Here is a 16,714-nt window from a genome sequence, read left to right as displayed (position 1 = left end):
CGGTAGTTATGATTGAGCATGACTTTTATGGGGAAAAATATGGATAAAAAAACATAACTGGAACTGGTGGTGCGTCACACATAACCCGTCCCATCCGGAAAGGGCAGATCTCGAAGAAAAATCAAACGGATACATCAAGCAATAAAAAAAGGGATCCGGATCGAAAAAAGTGAAAGCAACCAAAATATTGCTCCCAAAAGAAAAGACGACACCCAGAAGTTGTTATGGCGAAATGGTCCTGCAAAGGCAGTTTGCCAACGTTGTGCTAGCTTGTCGCATTTTTGAGAATTTATTTGGCAAATACCTTTTTATTTGTAAGATTTGATTTCCTATTTTTCACTGTAAAAGAAAATTTCAATCAAGCATAATTTGCTATATCGGTAATTCCTTCCCAAGTGACCACGCTAAACGGCGTGCGGCGTGCTAAACATTTACGTACAGTGTTGTCAGATTTGACAATTATGCGGTTGGAGCTTTAAAATGGTCGGCACATTCGAGAAAACTGACAATTGAATTCGATTGGTGAGAGTTTTTCACATACAGTATGTAAAAAAAGTATTTACACCCCTTGGGCACTATGCACATTTTGTGATGAAACATGTAAAAAATTTAAAGTTTGACAGGAACCTAGTACTACGTTTTGTTCAGAAACTCATGCCAAACATTTTGCTACAAAAAGCTCATGAAAAGATGATTTCTATAAAAAGTTATTTAACAAATACTATTACGAAAATAAAAAGGTGCAAAAAAAGTTTTTACACCTTTCGAAAAATTAACATAAATAATGTTATTTGTTGACAAATCACCATAAATCCAGTCTCCCAAATCCAAATAGGCATCCTTGACTGATTAAAAAAATAATTTGGATTGAATATAAAGTTTACTAACTACTTAGTATAAAAGTTTATATAACTCTGGAAATTCTATATAAAACTTATCTAAACTTAATTTTGCAAACTTTTAATTCAACTAAATGTCAATTTATTACCATAGAATTGCTAAATAAACATTTTGGAGTGGGTATAACACCTGTTTGGGGGTGTTTGGGGTGTTTGTGGGGGGACGGAAAATCCGCCGGCATCTGAACCGCTCCACAATTCACAAGTCAACCTATGTGGCACAGAAAGGGCATAAAATTTCCAATCTTTTGATACCCATACATCCAGGTTTTCTATAAAACCCACGTTTTTAACTACCTAAGCAAAAACGTTGTTATGGTTTCGTTTGAGCAACCTGCCAAAAATGTATGGAATTTCGTAATTTTTGTTCTCGTGGATCAAACTTACTTTTTGCCCAGGTATTTAAAAACGTAGGTTTTAAAGAAAACCTAGATGTTTGGGTATCAAAAGATCGGAAATTTAATGCCCTTTCCGATTCCATATAGGTTGACTTGTGAAACGTGTTCCGGTTCGGATGCCAGCGGATTTTCCTACGACGTAATTCCGGGTTGGTACGAAATTCCAACGAAAAATCTATTCTATCGATACTAATACCCCTAAAACGGTGTTATACCCACTCCAAAATATTTATTTAGCTATTCTATGGTAATATATTGACATTTATTTGAATTAAAAGTTTGCAAAATTAAGTTTAGACAAATTTTATATAAAATTTCCTGAGTTATATAAACTTTTATAATAAGTAGTTAGTAAACTTTTTTAAAAAAATTTAAAATTATTTTTTTTAATCATTCAAGGATGCCTATTTGGAGTTGGGAGACTGGATTTATGGTGATTTGTCAACAAATAACATTATTTATGTTAATTTTTCGAAAGGTGTACAAACTTTTTTAGCACCTTTTTTATTTTCGTAACAGTATTTGTTATATAACTTTTTATAGAAATCATCTTTTCATGAGCTTTTTGTAGCAAAATGTTTGGCATGAGTTTTTGAACAAAACGTAGTACTAGGTTCCTGTCAAACTTAATTTTTTTTACATGTTTCATCACAAAATGTGCATAGTGCCCAAGGGGTGTAAATACTTTTTTTACATACTGTAAACGTCAAGCGAAATTAAGTAAATGTCCCAAATTTAATTTATGCATAAAAAACAAAATCATTGAAAGGATCAATGCTTTGTTTTCTAAAAATGCTTAAAAGCACAAACAAATTTCGATTGATTTTTTTTTTGTATGATCATAAAATTATATGTGTTTGTTTTTCTTTTTTTGCATTAATTTAATTTGGGACATAAGTCTATGTCATTACGATACTAAAAAATATTTTTTTTTTAAATTTCAAGGTCTTCTTTGGAAAAATCATAACATAAGCCCATAAAACACAAAATATGACCAAAACACTATATTTTGACATTTTGGCTCAATTCTGAGGGCAGATTCAGATTCAGCGGGCAAAATTACATGAAAAGCATATAGCTGAACAATTTTTGAATTTCTTTAGGGTGGTCCTATACACTTTTTCCTTGAAAATTTGACATTTTTAAATTTATTTATCTGTAGTTTAAAGAAAATTAATTCAAAGATCTTTGTGTTCGTATTTCAAAATTTAAAGATTTGCCTGCATTGAAAATTTCATCTTTTTAACGTTTGATTGCTCCCAGCATCACTTTTCTTCAAAACTTAACGCTGAATTGCTACGTTCACAAATCTGATTTTTTGTTAAGAATTGCTCAGATGGTTCCTCTAAATTTGGTCGTGGAAGGCGTAGATTGCGAGATAAGATTTTGGTGCATCGACAAAGTAGCTTGGATTGGCAAGCCCAACATGTTTCTTCAAGACAAAACATTCCCATAAATATTCATGAAAAGTTAGACTTTCAAAAACACTCAAATCGTGAACCACTCTAATTTGAAACTAACAAAAAGTTGCGAAACCCCTTTACAAAACACCAAAGTTCCTGATCGTTACCATTTTTCAGGAAGTATATTTCCACTTAATTTAGCGTTCTGGACTACTGTGCACTTTTGTTGTTAAGATTTAAATTTATTTAAACATTGATTTTCAGCAAATTTTCTAGAAAGAAGCCCCTCGTAAAGGGTTTACGGCTGTTTCAGATCTGTGGTCTTAATATTCAAAATTTGCACATTAGTCAAAAAGAGAACTATGCGATTCAAAACTAACTTAATCCATGTGTGTGATTGGTGCCTAATTCACTTCTAACTATAGAAAGATACATGGAGGAATCGTTTTAAGTAGCTATAGCCTGAAATAAGGTTGCCAGATATTCAAACTTTTTTTTTCGCTTGGAAGAAATTACAATACATGGCAGTTAATCGAAACTTAAGTATGGCCCAACTCAGTGTGCATATTTTAACTTTAAAATTTGCAAAACAACTGTCACCAGATCAAACAACGTCGACGACGACGAGCAGCTGTGGCTCGCTGCGGTTGTGCTTTTTTGCTCGTATGTCGCAATTCGAGTTTATTCGTTTGTGCCTTTCGGGGAAGAACAAAAAATCATTGTGATTTCCTCTCGTTTCCCTGCACGCTGGTTTATTTTTACCCAGCTTGTCTTTATTTGTGTCAAAATGCGGATCAGTTTATGTACGCATTGCGTTTATTGGCTCGTAAAAGTTGGGTTTGTTCTCGCAGGCGAAATTTTGCGAACTTTTTTTATTCGTCATTTTCAGAGCCGGAGAGAATGCTCCCATTTCGCAGCTGATTCAATAAACCATGTGTGTGTGTGCGGGGCACGACTATTTCTGCTCGAAACTATTCGAAAACATAACCTCCTCGTATTCTGCTGCTCTTCTAGGGTGCGTTTTAGTGTCACAGCTTCCAGGAATTTGCGCGTTTCAAATCGTAATTCGAGCTCGTTAAACGCGTATGCTGTTTTGCCTCTGGCGAAACGTCCTGAATTGAACGTACAATTTCTTCAATTGCTTCATAACACAACGGAATTATTATGAAAACGATAACGATCCGCTCTTATAAGCTAATTCAATCTAAGTTTGTTGTTTGTTGTTCCGACCAGAAAGTCAACGATGCGTCGGATGCTGCGTGGCATCAGTACACTTAGCACCCAATTTACGCCGTAGCATCCCCATCATCATCATCTCCCCGTTGCCGTTGACATCAAAGGGAAATCCAAGGCTTTTGTGCCGTACGGCGATGATTCTGGGAAGCAAGCTGTACCTTCTTCTTCTATCAGGCCAGGGTGGAGTATTTGTTCACGTACGACGACTTGGCATCGTTCGGGGAATCTGCAGCTCAAGGTTTGCGATTGCTCTGCCCGCGTCTCAGGTTTGAGTTAAAGAGCTTTTATTGGTAGCAAGTGTTCATATCAGAGAAGGGAATCTGGCGAGATATTACATTACTAGATTGCAGTGTCGTGGAATTGAGGCCGGTGGGGATCTCCTCTTGGGAGAATTGACAATCGATGATTTTAGATAGAAGTGGATGTCTGCTACCATAATAGTAGCTGCTATCATAATAGAGAATGATTCCTATAACCTGATCTTTAGAACATTTTTTTAATGATAGAAATTTGAAATTATTGTGATTTTCAAGAACAATTTCGTTTCTACAGTAAATGTTCTTTCTGGAATTGCTGATTTCACAGGAGAACGTACAAGTCATGCCCAGGTTTTGCACGCCTCGGTTAATCACGGCTTACTGCTCAAATGAAGCACAGAGCTAATGAGATTTGGGATATATGGAAGACATTGGCTGTAATCCTGTGAAAAATCATCCAAACTTGAAAAAAATATAGTATTTTAGAATTTTCACAATGCTTCGTATTTTCGAAAAAAAATATGTTTAATTTCAGTGTTTTACAATATGGGTATCGATTGGGTTATATCCCATTACCCGGAAGGACTCACTCCCCAGAATGACCCATTCCTCACAGATATTTAGATCCTTAAAAAAAACAATGTAATGTTTCCCATTTGGCATGATTAGAGAAAATTCAACTTAAAAGGGAAAACTCAACTTTTGTCAATAGTTATCACAAGTCAAGAGAGTTTTCCCTTCTTTAAAGAAAGGGAAAAAAATAACTTCAATGGGAAAAATCAACTTTTAACAACACGGCCGCTCAAATCCAGTCCGTCCGTTTTTAAAATTCAACTTTTGTCAGCAACCATAACAAAAAAGACGAAATTTTTATACTTAACACAATACAACTGATTATTTTTTGAAACAGAGTCGACTCTCTGGTTGTCGATCTTCTCGATATCAATATCAATAAATTTTTCAGTCCCTTCAAGTAGCATGCTATGATTTTTAATTCTACAACTTTATACCTCCCGCACTCGACGGTCCCTTCAATATCGACAACGAGTGAGTTCACTGTCTAAATATTTTTTGTGAAATACTGAAATTTTTCATGGGTATCAAATGATCGAGATTTTTTAAATCCGAAATCTAAAGACATCCGTTTCTACCACCAGGGGTGACCACGTGGTTTATGGATGGTCCCAATAATGTGAATAATTCTCTCGGTCATCGCTCTATTTCATGTATCCATAAATGGTATCATGATTTTGTAGGCTCGGTGCCATTATTCTGTCGGACGATTGCTGCCAAGTTTAAAGTGTATTGTTGAAATTTGGTTTAACCAAATTAGTTTGAAGCGTTTGTTTGGATAGTATACGAACTGGAAGCTTAAAAAGTGTGTTTGATTCATAGTTTTGATAATATTTACCATCAAACTTTAAAAATAGTATTAAATAGACATTAGACCGTCCCAAAAAAATGAAAAGTTGTCAAATCTTCGGTGCTCACCCTTAGAATGATAGATTAGGATGTCAGGAACAATGTTTTCATACAACAAAAAATTCCCAAAAATGGTTTACAACTCGCGCGCGGAGCTTGAATGAAAAAAGTGCATTTTCCGAGTATTTTTCAGAAATGCGCGTAACAATCATACTAAAGTCATATCATATCATAATCATACTGAACAAATTCCTGTATAGACATAGTCCATAAAAGCTTGTGTTTGGGCATGGCAGGGCGTTTTAGGGAAAAAAATTGTATTTTTTAGACAAAAAATTTCAAAAATCACCCCTTAAAACCAGCCAAAAAAAATTGCAGCCAAAAATAATGCATTCAGCTTATAGGAAATTTTACGGAGATCATTTTGCTTTTTTTAACATTCAATTTATGTCCACGCAAAGCCGAGATATTTGCATTTTAGTGAACAAAAAGTGACGAATTTTCAAAATTCTTGGTATATAAGCGTTTTTAGCATAAAACATTGGCTACTATGATTACAAACGAGAAGGCATATATTTTGGATATATTTATTTTGTTCGCTCAAAAACGATATGAGCAATTCTCGCTGAAACCGTCCCACTAGATGCACATGTTCTCAAAGCGTTACGGCAATGTTCTCATTCGATTCAGCGCACCAAAAAACCATTAAAACAAACTTCGAACCAATGAAAATGTCAGCCGTTAGCCACCTGTAAATAAAAACTTGTATTGAACTATGGATTTTTTCGAAAAAATGCCCTAATTTGGAGAAATGATATCTCCCAAAATACATTACCAAACATCAAAAAGTTATATATCGTTAGAAAGGTAATCGCGAGGGCTTTCTATCGCACTTTGAAAAACATTTCAAAAATTATTTTTTCAATGGTAATTTTAAGGGTTTTTGAGAAACTTACTCTTAATTTTGAATTTTGACCGTGTTCGCAACCACTTATCATTACGCAACCATTTTCGTTCGAAAGATTGGAAGATTTTGCATAAAATCAACTTGAGAAAAGTAGTGTAATGAAATAGTTTTCGTATAGTTATTAACGGATGAAAGAAATTGGTAAAATTTCAGTTAAAAATAACCAAAGCTCAGACTTCAGAAACGAATCTAATTTACAGTCAAAACAAAGCAGGATTGTATTTGAGCCGAATGTACAGTCATCTGAGGCAAATCTGGACATATAGGATGAATAGGGACAGCTATATCAACTATACTTTCACTCATTAGATCATATTTTTAAATTGTTTATGTAAAAACATACATAAACAAACAAGTTTCTAAATTTTATGCAATTAAGTACAATAAAAACAAGCAAAAAACTTGATTTTCGTCCAAATTGGACTACGCCTTTTCATTAGACACAAGTCAATTTACGATAAATTTACCTTAATTTGAGATTGAAACTGCCCCCAATTGAAAACTGAATGAAAAAATAACTAAAATTAAAACAACAAAAAAAAAGTTAAAAATCCCTTTACCCCACACACGGAGCAAAGCTACGCACTTATTTTTTAGGGTAATTGCCTGTTTCTCGACATAAAAGCAATTTGAGGTGAATTCTAGTAATACGTTTTGAAAGCAAGTGATAAGGGTACCATTTGGTATATACAACAAATCAAAAATATTTTATGGTCATCGGTGACAAAATGATTGTCACTCACCTTTGCCCCGCTCTTCTCTATTCTATGTAAAAAAATGGGATTAATTTAACTTTAATTTTTAATTACTCTCAATATAAAAACCAAATTTAAAATTTTCATTTGTGCAACATAAATACATTGAAAAAAGTTTGAATTGAAAAACAGACTACACTTATTAATTCCACGTCTAATTATCTTTCTAGTGAGTTCTGACTCGACATTGTATGGCTTGCGGTTTCAGAGTTTGATATCGCAGTTTATCAATGAAGGTTTTTAAAATTGTTTGCAGAAAAGTGAAACTTTGGCGTGGTATCAAAAAAAAGGACCTAGTCCGATTTGGACGAAAATCGAGTTTTTTGTTTGTTTTTATGGTATCAACAGCTCCATAAAAAAATACAATCCTGCTTTGTTTTGACTGTAAATTAGGTTCATTTCTGAAGTCTGAGCTTTGGTTATTTTTAACTGAAATTTTACCAATTTCTTTCATCCGTTAATAACTATACGAAAACTATTTCATTACACTACTTTTCTCAAGTTGATTTTATGCAAAATCTTCCAATCTTTCGAACGAAAATGGTTGCGTAATGATAAGTGGTTGCGAACACGGTCAAAATTCAAAATTAAGAGTAAGTTTCTCAAAAACCCTTAAAATTACCATTGAAAAAATAATTTTTGAAATGTTTTTCAAAGTGCGATAGAAAGCCCTCGCGATTACCTTTCTAACGATATATAACTTTTTGATGTTTGGTAATGTATTTTGGGAGATATCATTTCTCCAAATTAGGGCATTTTTTCGAAAAAATCCATAGTTCAATACAAGTTTTTATTTACAGGTGGCTAACGGCTGACATTTTCCTTGGTCCGAAGGTTGTTTTAATGGTTTTTTGGTGCGCTGAATCGAATGAGAACATTGCCGTAACGATTTGAGAACATGTGCATCTAGTGGGACGGTTTCAGCGAGAATTGCTCATATTTGTTAATAAAATTTCAAGATAAAACATGAGATTTTCTCACAATGTGACGTAAACGACATATTTAAAAGTACTGCTATGTGCTCTTCTCGATATGAACAAATAAAGCTCTAATGGGTAACTTTTTTGAATTTTTTTTTTTTTTTTATAAATGAATTAGTTTCATTCGATTATCATTTGATTATATTCACTTATTATATTACATTTTATTATATATTTTTACACTACATACAACACAATGCAAAAATAAACCGGAGCGTTTGGTACGGTATGTCCACGCATCCCTCCTCCCCTGTAGATTCTGTGGAATGTGTTCCGTTTACAGAATTTTCTCTGCGGTAAACACAACGTAGTAGGGCTGGCCGCTTTAATTTTTGTAATGCATTTTCGGGTGTTCTCGGATGTATTGCAATTATTAATATTGACAAGAAAAGTGCTTGGGGCGTTATGTAATCACAAGACTTTCCAGCATGCTTTCATCGGACTGGCTGCGTTTGTGTTAGATTAGATTAGATTAGATTAGAAATGAATTAGTTTCATTCGAAAGTACATACATAAAAAAATCACGTTCACAGCTTGGAGATATGAACTTTAATAAAATTAATTTTGATTTATGATTATGTGTCGTTTACGTCACATTGTGAGAAAATCTCATGTTTTTTCATGAAATTTTATTTAAAAATATCGTTTTTGAGCGAACAAAATAAATATATCAAAAATATATGCCTTCTAGTTTGTAATCATAGTAGCCAATGTTTTATGCTAAAAACGCTTATATACAAAGAATTTTGAAAATTCGTCACTTTTTGCTCACTAAAATGCAAATATCTCAGCTTTGCGTGGACGGACATAAATTGAATGTTAAAAAAAGCAAAATGATCTCCGTAAAATTTCCTGTAAGCTGAATGCATTAGTTTTGGCTGCAAAATTTTTTAGCTGGTTTTGGGGAGTGATTTCAGAAATTTTGTGTCTAAAAAATACAATTTTTTCTCCCTAAAACGCCCTGCCATGCCCAAACACAAGCTTTTATAGACTATGTCTATACAGGAATTTGTTCAGGGGACATTAAACTATCACTTGAAGCCCAAGGCGACCAAATTTGAATGACTTTAGTATGATTGTTACGCGCATTTCTGAAAAATACTCGGAAAATGCACTTTTTTCATTCAAGCTCCGCGCGCGGGTTGTAAACCATTTTTGGGAATTTTTTGTTGTATGAAAACATTGTTCCTGACATCCTAATCTATCATTCTAGGAGTGAGCACCGAAGATTTGACAACTTTTCATTTTTTTGGGACGGCCTAATAGACATTGTCACAAGATAGCAAACAAGCGACGATAAAACACTCTAACCTTCCCTAGCATAACAGTTGATATTGACCAAATAATATTTCATTACTTTTTTTTGCAAAAAAAATTCAAAAGCTTCCACGAAAAAATAATTTTTAATTAATGCACAGACAAACAGACGTGCATGTCTAAAATCTAAATTCTATGTTCAGCAATTCCCCATGAAAACAGCATGATTCATGAAAAAAGTTTTCCGATCGGGCTTAAATTTTTTCTGGGGGTTCCTGGCCCGAAACAATTTGACCGATTTTTTGTTTGCCCATTAGGGTGACCTACGCCGTGTTAGGGTTGGTCGATTTTCGCAAAAAAAAAAACATTTTTCAAAAAAATCATAACTCCGCGTCATTTGAATCAATTTAAGCCAAATGATGCTTGCAATTACATGGTTCAGACATCTGAATGAAAATAAGTTTGATTTAATTACATTTTTATTCGGTTCAATTTTTTTCTCAAGGAAAACTAAGCGTTGAATTTCACAAAAAAAAACTATTTATTTTTAGTCGATCCCAAACATGCAATATATTTATAATAACGCAGGAAAAGCATTTATAATTGTTTTGAATTGATTAGACGTCTTTTCCCATTAAAAATTTGAAGTTTTCCAATACTTTGTCACCGTCGTGCTAATTTGTCGTACGTGCACTTTGGGCCAAATTGAGTTAAGAACGCCATGTTGTGCAGCTCACAATGCCTCACCAATTGACATTCACAGATCCCCAAAATTCGATTTCAATCCTGAGTATTCAACGAAATCCGAAAAAAAACTCCGTGCGTTTTTGTCTCTTTACATATTGATGTAAGTGCGACAATTTGCCAAAGGGATTTCAGGTCAGAACGCTTTTGACGCACGTACAAGTTAGACTACCGCAAACATTTGTAATTATAACTCGGGACTCCAGCAACAAACTTCGGGACAGTGCATATAGCGGTCAGCCAAACAATATGTGTTTGTTATTGTTTACATTGCGTGCTTTCGTTTTTGTTTATTCAAGGTCAAACATTAACACGCGTTTTTCTCGGAACGTCGAAATGGCGGGTGCGACAAGATAGCACGACGACGTCGACATGCAGGCTGAATTTCGAGGCTGAACTTCTAGGGTTTTTTTTTTTTTGAAAAGGTCCAATAAACCAAATTTCCAGTTTTTGCTTTTTGGGTGTTTTTGAAACCGTCTTGAGTCAGGGTTGTTAAAAAAACTCTCAAAAAGCAAATACTGAAAATTTGGTTTATTGAACCTTGCCATAAAAAACTCCAGATTTCAATGATTAAGGGGCAAAAAATATCGATTATAATTAACAATACTTTTAAAAACGTTTCTTTCGATAATTTTAATCAAATAATGCTCATTTTGTAACGAATTTTGAATTCAAGTGTACCCTGCCGTACTGCAGACAGCAACAACAAAGGGTAGAACAAAAGGCCGCCACTTCGTGGCTGGTGCTTTCGCGCTCATTCATATTTGGAGCATGAAATTTTCAAAAATAATATTTGAATTGCCGCCAACACGACGGCGGAAAAGTGTGACACCACACCACACCAGGGAAAAAGGGAACAGTGAAACAGGAAAAGGACACACGTGGAAAGCGGAGAGGAGCGCACCAAAATAAATAGTGACGTTGATTGGCTGTTTGGCTAACCCATATACAATTATCCCGCGCGATGGCTGATCAATTGATGCTGCAATCACTTTCAGAGGGTTTCCCTCCACACACATACTCACTCAGTCGCCGATGTGAGAGTGAATTGTTTCCTCTTTTTTTTTTTTACTTGCTATTGTTTTTGTTTCTGCTGCAGTGAGTTTACGCAGCTGGTGGAATTTAATGAAATGAAATTGAAATTGGCACATTTTGGAAATAAGGGATTGAATGAAATCATTCAGGTGAGAATTTTGGTGATTGTTATTAACGGTCAGTTGGGCTGTTTATTGTTTGCTTAAATTTTTTAAACCATATCGAAAAACAACTTATAAAAAACTGTTTTTGTTAAGCATCATGAGTAGTAGAGTGGTTCCAATTTGACTGAATTCTGTTTTTTTTTCAGCACTCGTCGTAGGACTTCGCATATTTTATCTAATTTTAATACACTTTGCAATAACTAGTTAATTTTTATTTTCGAAACGATTAGTTGACCACCCTCACCGACCATCACAAAACGATATGATTGTGGAGCAAACGGAATAATAGAAAATATGGGTCTCGTGGCGCAGGGGTAGCGGCTTCGGCTGCCGATCCCGATGATGCTATGAGACGCGGGTTCGATTCCCGCCTTATCCACTGAGCTTCTATCGGATGGTGAAGTAAAACGTCGGTCCCGGTTTCTCCTGTCTCGTCAGAGGCGCTGGAGCAGAAATCCCACGTTAGAGGAAGGCCATGCCCCGGGGGGCGTAGTGCCAATAGTTTCGTTTTCGTTTCGCTTCCATTACCATATCGCATCCGGCTGCTTTTATATGTATGTGTGTGTTGCTGGGAAAATCTCGCTTCCCGGGATGTGGGGGTCGGAAAAGTGGAAAAGAAAGCTTATGACACATAATTTTCCCCAGCGGAGTTCTTCCAGCCAACCCACAGGCAAAATGGCACAGACTCATTCGGCGGCTTGGTCCTAAAGCCAGTCAGCGAGTGAGTGAGGGAAAAAGAAATAACATAAACTCACAAAGGCAAATATTTATCCACGAAGCGAAATTTATCCGGAAGGGAGGTTTGAAAAGTTTCGCGATTATTCAATTTCATGGGGCGCTTTCTGACTGCGTGCTTCGTACAGCTTAGGGAGAAGAAAATCTGCAAAATGAGTGTTTTTATTCGCTTTTTCTTTTCCTGTAGGGCCTGCCCGTCCAAAATCTCGGAATGAAACTTGAACCGAACTTTCTCACCCCTCTGCATCGCAGCTTGCCGAAAGTTCCCCTTCGTTTAATTTAGGTAATTAAGCGATTGCGAAAGGGAGAGAGCGTTCCCCCCCTTTGGCACAATTTAATTTATGGTCGTTTATCTAATTTGAAGCCATTTGATTTATTGTCAATTTCAACTCAACCTGTGTGCTACTGAGTCGTAGAAGTTCCAATCCTCCAGTGGTTCGCAACCGAATGTTCGTTTCCGAAAAAAAAGTATAGAAACATCAAAAATTTGTAATGTATACTAAGGAAGAATTTTGCTGCTAAAAATTTTAATGGAAGCGATGAGCATAATAAATGCTTTCATTTGAAAATGGAATGTGAATTTGTAATTTATATTAAACAAACAATAACTGCTTAAAATATTTACTTGAAAAAAAAAAAAAAATCGAAGGATCTACATTTCAAAAGTTAAGTTTACCATACATTCAATATAACGCCCTTTTGAAATGTTAGTCTTAATTCAAAAATTTAAAAATATTTTTTGCGAAAGGATCGAAAAATTTCACGAATGCTTTATGTTTTAACATTGAAAATCGGACCATTAGTTGCTGAGATATCGGCATTAGAAAATGGTGGTTTTTTTGGGTAAGACTTGGAAAACTTCTATTTTCCTGTTTCTTTTTATTTCAGCCGCTGAATCCCCGCATGCAGAGGTCCAATCTTCAATGTCTCTTAGAAAATTTTATAGCAAATTTTCAGAACCTTTAAAAAAATCGGAAATGGTCAAAAAAAATTATGTCAAATTTTGTTTTGTATGTAATTCTGATTTTTATAAAAATCACTATTTTTTTAAATCATAACTCGGTGGCAGATTTATTGACCTATGGCTTAAAAGTTGCGGATTGTTGTCCTCTAAAACATATATAAAAAAAAAATTATTTTGGGAACTCAGTTTTTTTGTTTTGTTAAAAAAAAGTTAATAAAAAATCGGTGGATTTTTTCCGTGCACCTATTTTTTTCTCAATAGTCCTCAACAATACCTACAACTTTGCCTGGATCAGAAAATGTCACTCAAAAGTTACAGCTGTTTGAATATTTACGTACCATTTTTGAATGGACAGCTGCCAAAATTGTATGGAGACTTGTATTGGTGAACCAATAACACAAAATAGCAATTTACTGTTCATAAATTGGGACAGTCTGCTGTTGATCTTCTAGATAAATAGCATCCTTCTGTCAATTAATTTTTCATTCCACTCAAACTGCATACTTTGATTTCTTCGTTCTTTAATTTTATACCTTCCACTCTCGCCTCAATATCGAAACAGAGAGAGTCCTTTGTAGTTTTGAAAATTGCATACATGATCTGAACTTTTTGTTGAAGAAATATATTATTCTAACACATTAAAATTTTATGAAACTTACAGAACATCCCCCATTTTGAACCGTCTTCCTATTTAAACAAACTTCACTTTTGAAATCATTATTATTTTCTACCACCCCTTTTTGGGATCATCCATAAACCCCTGGATACTTTTTGGAAATCTTGGCATCAAATAACGCAAGAGTTTGTAAGAATTTGAAAAGATTGGAGGTTAATTATATTAATTATATTTTATATTTTATAAAATTTTCGAAGAATTTAAGTTTCTTAAATAAAATTTAAAAATTGCCTTGTAAAATTTTAGTACATTTTTTTTTTGAGAATTGTATTATTTAAAAAAAATTCCATCGTTCGACCGCAATATTCCAAATTATGAAAATTCTTGCTTTTGCAAAAATTACGGTATTTTGTTAGAGAGTTTGGCCGTTGCAAATATTTTTCAAAGTTTATATCTTCAAAATATATTTTCAAAAAACTTTAAAATTTCATTGGAAATATAAGTGTAATTAACCATCCTTGGTATTAAAAAAAGTCACACATAAGGGTCCTTTTCGAAACCAAACTTTTAAAAAATGTCAAAAATCCAGTTTTTGACCGATTCTGGTTATTTTGGTCACAAATGAAAGCATAGAACGTCCCCTTTCCAAAACCGACCTAAAAACCGGATTTGGTCACTGTGGCCACCGGGAATCGGCTACAACCGAAAAAAGGCCTTTTTGAGACCCCAACTTTGAAGACCTGTATCTCCGGCAAATTTCAAACAATCAGGATGCTCCGGGTTGCATTTAACAGGTGTATACCTGTACTTTGACCACATATTTTAATACCAGGGCCAGGTGACCTACCGGTTCCGGAAGTCCTGGATTTTTGCCGATTTTTTAAAGTTTGGGGTTGAAAAAGACCCCAATACCTTTGAAGTAACTTTTGTTATGGATGCTCCCCTAGTGGTCATCCGAGGTTTATTTGTTTTGTGAAATGTGTATTTATACTATAAATTTAATGTCAGAAAATTTCAAAGCTCTAGCATATATAGCAAAAGTTATGGAAAATTTAATTTTCAAAAAGGCCAAAAAGGACCCCAATATCGTAGGAAGGTTAACTGAAAGCAATTTGAAGTTTATTTTCCTGCGTTTTTAATCTTGTTTATCATGTCTGGAATCGCTCAAAAATATTTCTAGAGTATTTTTAAAGATCCTACAAGCTTTTGTGTTTCATATGTTTATAGGACCTTATCAAAAAAATATAGATTTTGATTTTTTGCAAAATTCCGTTGAACAACACCGCAGATTTTTTTTTTGTGAAAAAAAATCTATTGGGAAAATTATTGATTGCAAAACAACTGGGCAGGTTTAGAATGCATTACTCACTTATTACGTCCCCTTTGTCTTTGTTCGGGATTATTAAGGTAATATTTTTTAATTAATTTAATGTTTTTTTTTGTTCTTTAACCCGATAGTCTATGAAAAAATACAAAAAATATCCACTTCCGTGGGAAACTTCTAAAAAAAAATCAAACCATCCACATTAACGACCCCCGGGTCTATTCTGCTCGAACCTAGGAGTCCGAAGGCTTGAATGGGGAGAGCACCAAAACCTCTTTTTACTCCAAGGAACCTTCCACCCCAGTGTTTGAACTGACGACCTTTGGATTGTGAGTCCAACCGCCGCCAGCGATTCCACCGGAGTAGGCTTGGTTTGGTGTGTTGTTTGTACTTATGGCATGGAGACAACTCCTACACCTGGAATGACTTAACGGCCTAACAACCAAGGCCGGGACCGACATTTTACTTCCTCATCCGATGGAAGGTTGGAGCAGATGGGAATCGAACCCAGAATCATCCGCTTACAAAGCGGACAGCGTAACCATTCGGCCACGCACTGCCACTGGGAAAATTCTGGTACCTCTTGAATTTAGTAAATAATTGTGTGAATATTCATTCCCCCATTTAAAATATACTGAAATGTTTGGAAGCCATTTTCAAGCTCATTTCACTTCTATTTCGCAAGGTTTTAAGTAGCCATAAATTGGTTCTCGACGATCATAAGCAACACAGTACTATAATCGCCATGGGTTAAAATAGGATCTCATGATTCTTCGTGAACTCAGGAATTGCAAACTAAACTTTATTAAAAGTCAGTTAGTTTTATTTTAAATTTCAGACGTTAATTAACACAAAAAAAAATCAAATCAATCGCTCTGCAGCATTGCACAGTGGGATAAAATCGTGAGCCGAGATATGGTCGGATTTTCAGCGGAAATTTTTATTCCGACGTTTTAAAAAAAACCCCTGTGGCCAAATATCAAAAATGTGACGTACAGAATTGTCCACAGGAACCATGTTCCGAGACCCCGGTGGAACAACTGAGTAGCCTACTACTAATTTCCAATTAATAAAACAATCAATTCTGTCCTACTGTGACCGGTTCCAGGTGCCCCAGGGAAAGAATTGGCCACTTTGGTCCAGTAAAAAGGGCAAGATGCATGTCAAACTTCATGATTTTTCAAAACTAATGCATAAAAAGCGTCTTCAAGATCAATTGAAGAATTTGGGAAACTTTTTTTTGCCGCTCCAAAATGATCAGTTTTGGGCGCTAATAACTTCGCGGGGAAAAATCCAAAAAATAAGGTGTTTTGAGAATAGTTGTTCCAAATTTATTGAAGGTTCTACATCTGAGAAATTATAAGAATCGGATAACTATAGCCTTCTCGTACAGGTAAAAAGTAAAACTGTTGCTTTTCTCCATACATTTTGACGATTTTTCCCATACAAACTTCAAGCAATTAGTGGGAGGGGTTCCCGTGGTCATAATGAGCTAAAATTTGGAATATAGCCCAGTGATGGATATTCAAACAATAAATCAACAGGTTTCAACAACAGG

The 16,714-nt window shown here is 34.9% G+C and overlaps 1 protein-coding gene across 1 annotated transcript in view; it reads left to right on the top strand.

Annotated features, from left to right (window-relative positions):
* The window catches only part of LOC120419928 (uncharacterized), a 157,512-nt gene that overhangs the window by 85,944 nt on the left and 54,854 nt on the right, over nt 1–16,714 (top strand). The window lies entirely within an intron of this gene.

This window comes from Culex pipiens, chromosome 2 (genome assembly GCF_016801865.2).
Source record: "Culex pipiens pallens isolate TS chromosome 2, TS_CPP_V2, whole genome shotgun sequence".
NCBI lineage: Eukaryota > Metazoa > Arthropoda > Insecta > Diptera > Culicidae > Culex > Culex pipiens.
Note: the sequence above shows the minus strand (reverse complement) of the source record. Positions and strands in the feature narration are given on the sequence as shown.